The sequence below is a fragment of the Monodelphis domestica genome, chromosome 1 (assembly GCF_027887165.1).
Source record: "Monodelphis domestica isolate mMonDom1 chromosome 1, mMonDom1.pri, whole genome shotgun sequence".
In the NCBI taxonomy this organism is placed as follows: Eukaryota; Metazoa; Chordata; class Mammalia; order Didelphimorphia; family Didelphidae; genus Monodelphis; species Monodelphis domestica.
Window position 1 is genome coordinate 44,496,315 of NC_077227.1, and position 8,226 is coordinate 44,504,540.

Genomic DNA, 8,226 nt, shown 5'->3' on the forward strand with positions numbered 1-8,226 from the left:
CTACATTTGGAAAATTAAAAGTGTTGGAGGAAAGGGATGAAAACTGATTCTTTCCTCCATGTAGCAACTCCATTTTAATAATAGTTGAAATTTAAGTGTTTCTAAAAGTTTTTCTCTTGGAGCCCCATTCTACAGATGAAACTAAGACTCAATGAGGCTGAATGTTTATCCCAAGGTCATGTAGCTAGTAAATGTCTCAAGCAGCAACTCAGGCTGGAGTCTTTTGATGTGGCCATTTCTGACACACTTTCTCAACTTAAACAGGTAAATTTTGAAATAGTTTCAGTTTTGTATAAGAATGATTATTTGGCAGCAATAAGCTGTTGGCCCAACCAAGGAGAAAGATTCGGAATGTGACTTTCACTCTTTTAGAGAAGACATTAGTTTAGTACACCTGTTAGCTGGGTACATGTTTTTTTAGAACTTTCTATTGGAATCTTTTGGGCTGTTCCTATGCAGTTTCTGAAATTAAAGGCTAACTGGTAGACATGCATTTACAAGTATTTAAAGGTTAATGTCTCAGAAGTGAAGGAAAATGAGAAAATAAATTGTTTTTTTTCTTTTGCAAATTTAACATTTGGTCACTAATAAATTGTATTTTGATGCAATGTTAGTTTGAAAAAGATCTGAGAGTTATAGATGATGAAATGGGTTTCCTACCTTGTGGCAGAGAGGTCAGATGGACTGTAGGTGTAGCATATGACACAGAATTTCATACATGATCTATAGGAGGAAGCTTTAATAGAGATGAAAAAGGGAAGAAGGGAGAATGTTAATGTAGCATTTAAATGCACAGAGAAGAGTAGAAGAAAGTAGACACGGAGTCTTGGAAAAACAGGACACTCCTGTGTTACATTTCATATTTACTTTATTGTTTTATTATTTCATATATGATCTCCTTTTCATCTAAACCTTACAATAGCTCTGTGTGTGTGTGAGAGAGAGAGAGGTAGAGACTGAGACAGAGAGAAAGAGTCAGGGACAGAGACACACATAGAAATGGATGAATAGATAGATGAAGCATTTATCGAGTACTTAATTCTGTCCTGGACTTTGTTCTAAGAGCTGGAAATACATGTAGAAACAAACAAGACAGTCCTTGACCTGAAAAAAACTTTCATTCTACTGGGAGATGACAACACATTAAAAGGATGTTTGTAAGAGGGAAGGGCTGGGGAGAGTAAGGGAGAGTACAAATACTTATGCATGGTAGGGAGACTGAAGAAAGTGGTTGAATATTTGGTTCCCACTTATGTAAGACAAAAGACTTATCTATCAGCTGGAGGGGGCCAGAGTTTGGAGTCTTAGATTTTAAGAGAAGTGGGTATAATGGAGGACATATAACGGATTATAAAATATATATAAAATAGAATATATAGAATATAATATAGAGTATAATATAAAATAACATATTACATACTATATATAATATAAAATACATTTTTATTATTATCCCCATTTTATAGATAAGAAAAGTTAGGCTCAGAAGTGGCAATCAACTTGCTCAGAGGATATAGATATATGAATTATATATATATATATATGTACACATATATATGTATATGGAAATTATTAAGTATCAGAGGAATCATTCAAATATAGATTTTCCCAGTCCAGCATTTTCATTTTTTAAACCCTTACCTTCCTTCTTGGAGTCAATACTATGCATTGGTTCCAAGGCGGAAGAGTGGTAAGGGCTAGGCAATGGGGGTCAAGTGACTTGCCCAGGGTCACACACCTGGGAAGTGTCTGAGGCCAGATTTGAATCTAGGATCTCCTGTCTCTAGGACTGCCTCTCAATCTACTGAGCTACCCAGCTGCCCCCTTCAGTCCAGCATTTTCATGAAAAAAAAAAAGGATTCAATTTGTTTTGTTTGGTCCCATAGCATTAGAAGTAGGAGAAATGGGTAGAAATTGGAAATACACAAGAGGTATACTGAGGTTTAAAGTTGGGAAAATTTTTTCTAATCATGCGAGCTACCCCCAAATGGAAGCAGCTATCCCAGGAGGCTATTTCATTCTCTTCCTATCCTATTTTCCCCTTTTCCCCTCATTAGAAGACTAAAGTAGAGTTTGGATGTCCATTTGTCAGAAATATTGGTGACTGGATTGCTTGTCAGATCTAGGTTGGCCTGAATAGTCTCGGGAGGGGGGTGTTTGCAGCTTTGGGGCTCTGGAATTCTGTAAGATAGAGCCCAAATCTCCTTTGGAACTGGATGTCATAGCAAAATGAGGCAGCATTCCCTTTGGATTTTCTGAATGAGAGCTATAACTTGGAGAGAAAATGTCAGCAGAGCACCCCTCCCAGCTCTGACTCCTGATCCTCTTGGGCTTCAGAGGGTTTCTACATCCCACTTTGGCCTGCCTGATGGAGTCACAGCTGTGAGGGAGGAAAACCCTGGATGTGAAGCTGTTCCTTTCCCCACCCCCTGCTTCTTGAGACCTGTGGGGCTTTGCGCAGCAGATGCATTTCAACTACATTTTTGTTCTCTTTCCAAAGTGAGGCTAGAGCTGAGGGAGTGGACCTAAGCTGGCACCTGCTAGTCAGGTTTTTTTTTTTTTAAACCTGTACCTTCTGCCTTAGAATCAATTGATTCCAAGGCAGAAGAGAGGTAAGGTCTAAACAATGGGGGTTAAGTGACTTGCCCAGGGTCACACAGCTAGGACCTATCTGAAGCCAGATTAGAATTCACTTCTTCCTGACTCGATTTATCCACTGTGCTGCCCCTGTGAAATGTCTTAAAAATGTAAGACTCTGTGGGAATACAAAGGCAAATGAGAAATGGTTTCTCCCCTATAGTAGTGACCTGCTACTAATGAGAATAAACTTACAAGTAGATAAGAAATAATTTCCCCAGGGAGAAATCAAAAGATAACTTCATATGTATAATAAGTTTATGCACTTGGAAGAAGGAGGGAACATTTACAACCAGGGGGATGGAGAAATTGGAAAATGGGACATGAATTGACCTTTGAAAGATGATCAGGAGCTCAAGAAGTGGAGATGTTCAAGTGTGGACACACAGACACAGGACAGTCTGTGCAAAGACAGAGACGGGATGAAGATACTGGACATGTTAGTTATCATTACATGCCTTCTACGTCTTGGCCATTTTTAACATTTATGACTATGCATAACATCTCACATCCCTGTTCTTCAGGTTTCAATTCAACTCTCTATAGAATCCTGTAAGATCCCAGCTGGAAGGAATAGTAGAGCCCATCTACTCTTCCCCCATTTTTTAAAATTTCTTTTTTGAAATTGTTATTTAATGAGTTAATTTAGTCACCCCCAATTTATAGAGGAAGAAATTGAGATTCATAACAGAATACACTACCAGAGTTGCATAGCAGTTCATAGAAGAATAGGAGCTCCCCATTTCTCTTTACTGTGAGTAGATTAAGCTCTGGACCTGGAGTTGGGAAGATTTTGAGTTCAAATCTGACCTCAGACATTTACTGTGTGACCCTGGGAAAAGTCGCTTAGCCTCTATTTAACTCAGTTTCTTCAACTGTAAAATGGGAATGATATAATAATAATAATAATAAATGTGAAGATCAAAGGATGTATTTGTAAAAGGTGCTTACTACAGTGTCTGGTGCGCAGTGGCTGCTATAGTAACAATTTTTCCTCCTCTCTTTCCCTACCTTACATTCACTCATCTTCATATCAGACCACACAGCCTCCTCCTGTGGTGACAACGCTTACAGCCAGCTGGCATCGTAGATATAGCAAACAGTCACACATACAGTTTCTGCCTCACTGCCATGCAGCTCCAGAACTTCAGATTTCCCCCATCTGTTCCTAAGAGCAACCAAGATAAGAATGGAGGACAGGGAATTCATCCATCTCTGTGGCTACAGGTCCAGCAGACCCTCGAACAATTGCCCACCAGGGACAATGGAATTCCAGACAAGGATTTGCAAAGAATGTCTTGGCTATGAAGAAACCTAATCAACCACTGCAGGAGACATATTTCGAAGGTTAAACACTCTCAAATCTCACCACAAACTAAGGAAGTGAGAAAAAGTGCAACTAGATAATGGCCCTCCTCAATGTATACTCACTCGACATCCAGAAGAGAATTCACCAGTTGATGAGATTTATGCTTCAGAGACTTCCCTGAGAGAAGAGTTAATGAATTCTGAGGGGAAAGTCCATCCAGGGAACTCTCCAGGGTCTGGTCGGTTTGTTGTGCTTGGAGTTTTCAGGAATTTCTCAGAACATTGCCCATCTGGACATTGAATGGAGGAGGGGGATAGAGAGACACAGGATGCCTGTAAGCAACTGGAGATGACACATTGTGATTTTTCATACTCCCTCCTTTAATACTAGCTTAATGTGGATTTATGGCCAGGTTTATCAAATACAATAAACCCAAGCTTATGCATGGACTAATTTGAGAACAAAATGACAGTCCAATACTCAGCTGAGAAATCTATCTCTTTCTTATATTTCTGCAATTTTGGTGCTTAGTTGTATCATTGTGATAGAATAGAGGCAATCATTCTTAATAGTTTTTTTTTTTTTAATCAACACATATATATGTACTTGTCATCTGGGTTGTTGAATAGGTTAGACAACACTTGCCACAATAGGGTCCAAGGAAGTGGCTAACTGTAAACATACCAGCACCATGTTCATTAGAAGGGCACCCCTAGGGGGCAGCTGGGTAGCTCAGTGGATTAAGAGCCAGTCCTAGAGACGGGAGGTCCTAGGTTCAAATCTGGCCTTAGCCACTTCCTAGCTGTGTGACCCTGGGCAAGTCACTTGACCCCCATTGCCTAGCCCTTACCACTCTTCTGCATTGGAGCCAATACACAGTATTGACTCCAAGACGGAAGGTAAGGGTTTAAAAAAAAAAAAAGAAGGGCACCCTTGCCAAAGGGAGCTCATCTTGTTTTCTCCTCAGCCTCATAGTACTTTAGAATAGCAAGCTTAACTTTCTTTCTCTTAGGCTTGTTCTTTTGGGGAGTGCTGTAATACTTCTTCTTTCTCTTCTTGTACCACTTGAAACCTCAAAACAAGATGGAGGATGAGCTCCTTTTGAATGTTGCTGTCAGGCAAAGTATGTTCAGCTTCCAGCTTCTTACCAGCAACAATCAATCTTTGTTAATTTGGAAGAATACCTTCCTTACCTTACACCTTCGCCTTGACAGTTTCAATAGTGTGAGATGGTTTGACCTCAAGAGTGATGGTCTTCCCCATCAAAGTCTTCATGAAAACCTGCACTGTGGCACTGGGTCCTCCTGGCTTGATGGGAAATAATAAAAGGAAAGTGAGAGGCATGGGGTGGGAAGAAGAGAGATTCCACTATGGAGCCCAATATATGCATACACTGGAAAGGCAACCATGATCCAGAATCAGGAGACTTTGGCACTCCTTGAGTTCCCAACAGAGTTGTGCTGAATTGTGATGGAGAAGTCACCATTACATTTAATGCCTCAGTTTCCATCTCTTTCAACTGGAGAGGACAAAAATCTGTCTTCAGTCTCCTTAGAGGGATCTTGGGAGGATTCGATAAATAATGCTAGTGAATTACATGAAAGTCCAAACATGGGAGGAGGGAACAAAGTAGAACAATAAGAAGTAATATATCCAGTTTTCCCATGGTGGACCATGAACAGACCTCTGAAAGGGGAGAAAAATAGCAATGCTTTGCCAGCTCCAGATGCTTACTGAATGTATCTTCAAGTTAACTATTTACCATGTTTTCATCCATACAAAGCCCAGATGCTTTGCAAATCATGCTTAAATTAAGGATGAGATAACCCAACAATGCTTGGGAATGACCTAAGTTTTCAAATTACCCATTATATTGTTCCCAAGCACTTTTCCTTAAGTTTTAGAAAGAAACTTGGCCTAAGAAGGAGGCTTATAATATGTTTTCCCTGTGTGACTAATCCAGGAGCCTCTGGGACTTTGTACATAGTATATATGACCCATCTCATATCATGAAAACCACAAATGTGGGTTTTCAACCTTTGGGGAAAGGCTTAATCAGAAAATGAATCCATTATCCTGTAATTAAAAATAAAAAAAAATTAAAGTCATGGTAGGTTGTAAGGAAAAAGGAATTTCCACGTAAAAGCCTTCACAGTTCTCCCTGTCACCAGAACTCAAATACTGACATACCTTGAGGCTTCTTAAGCTCTTTGAGGGTAGGTACTACTTTCCCACTTCTTACTTATCATCTCTGGGTCAGTTTCCTCATTTGAGAAACAAAAGAGTGAGACTATATAATTTCTGAAGCCTTCCAGCTCTAGACTCTGATCCTATTATCCCTTTCCAGCTTTGTAGGAACTAGTAAATGTAAGTAAAACTTACACTTATTTATTTGAAGAAGTCTTTGAGAATCAAGTCACTGTTGCTTGATGAGTTGCCAAAAGTGGACTTTAGTAAGTTATGCACCAGGATCTGAAACAGAAGTTAGACTGTAATACATTCATACAGAAATTTGCTATATATCTCTGTCTCTTTCTGCCTCTCTGTGTCTGTATGTCTCTCTTTGTCTCTTTCTCTTTCTCTGTCTATTTCTATCTCTCTGTCTCTGTCTGTTTCTGCCTGCCTGCCTGTCTGTCTGTCTCCTTATAGAACTGAAAGCTTTTAGGGCTCTTTAGAAATCAATTCTCCTTTTGATCATGGTGAAACTAAAGCCCAGAAAGATTTAATGACCTGACCACTGATGATTGCTTCTTCTCCAAGAGGAAAAGGAAGGAGGAAAAAGATTAAGAGTTCTATCATAAGACAACTACATGCATATGTACCTCTGTTTTTTTTTTGTTTCCTCCTTCCCTCTGTCTCTCCTTCCCTCCCTCCCTCCCTCCCTTTGTCTTTGTTCCTTCCTTCCTTCCTTCCTTCCTTCCTTCCTTCCTTCCTTCCTTCCTTCCTTCCTTCCTTCCTTCCTTCCTTCCTTCCTTCCTTCCTTCCTTCCTTCCTTCCTTCCTTCCTTCCTTCCTTCCTTCCTTCCTTCCTTCCTCCTTCTCTCTCTCTCTCTCTCTCTCTCTCTCTCTCTCCCTCTCTCCCTCCCTCCAACAGTGCTTAAAAGAGAAGTATCACTTCCTACTTCTCTGGTTACCAATGTCCCCCAGAATTAGTCACTGCCCAGATGTTCTTCCTTATAGCAGATCAAAAATTTACTAAATCCCAGTCCCAGAGGAAATTACCTTAAATTACCATACAGTAAGGATGGTACTGAGGAAAAGTAAAGAGGTTCACTCCAAAGATTCAGTCTAGACAAAAGTTTCTCTTTCTGGGATTATTACTTCTGACTTGAGATGTGAATAAAGCTATGGATTTAGGAGTCATCTCTCAACTCCACAGGCACAACCAGATTCCCGAGAAACTGGTCTGGGAAAAAAATTAATCCTGCCCATATTCCTATCCTCTGATGGGCAGCTACATGGCCTGGTGAATAGAGTGCTGGACCAGGAGTCAGGAGGGTCTGGTTTCAAATCCTGCCTCAGCTATTTACTAGATATGTGATCCCAGGCAACATTCCTTCTGAGGAAATTTCTTATCTGTGGAATGGGTATAGTAATAGCATCTGCCTTCCTAAGGTATGGAGGATAAAATGAAAAAAAAATATTTATAATATCACCAGCAAGCCTTTAAGATCTATATAAAAGCTATTAGGGATAGCTAGTTGTGTTCTTATCCATCCTGATAACTGGGGATAATGTGAGAGTGGGTATGCAGGATGGATCTGCAAGAGTAGTAGCTGTATATGAAGTCTGTCTATAATCTGTGCACTCTTTGTACTACATCAGAGTGGCAACTAGGTTGGGGCCACAGGGACTTTAGAGGACAAGGGCATGGGCCATCAGGAAATGGGATCCTTTAGTTCTTACCTTTTCCAACAGGGGCCTCAGGGAAAGGAAGATAGGATGTAGGGAGTCACATTCTAAGCTTCTTCCCCTATGAAGGTCCTCACTACTTGCTCTCAGCAGGGGCAAGGACCTTATCTTTAGACATGCTTCAAGATAGTCTTTAGATAGGATAGAAATCTAGGGGCATCCTAAGGCATACTTCTATGCTTGTTCCTTCCCCCAAGTATTTAATCCCAGGTAAACTTTTTTATTTGCCAGATATAAAAATTATTAGGACACAATTCTTCAAATTCTGGATAATTAAAAATAAATTTTAATTTTATGTATATTTATATATATAATATTGATATATTTTTGTTTTATTATTATATTAATATTATATTATTCTATATGATA

At 39.7% G+C, this 8,226-nt stretch overlaps 1 pseudogene; it reads right to left on the reverse strand.

Moving 5' to 3' along the window:
- Positions 1–3,705: 3,705 nt before the first annotated feature.
- Positions 3,706–5,290, reverse strand: LOC100616687 (ubiquitin-40S ribosomal protein S27a-like; annotated as a pseudogene).
- Positions 5,291–8,226: the final 2,936 nt, after the last annotated feature.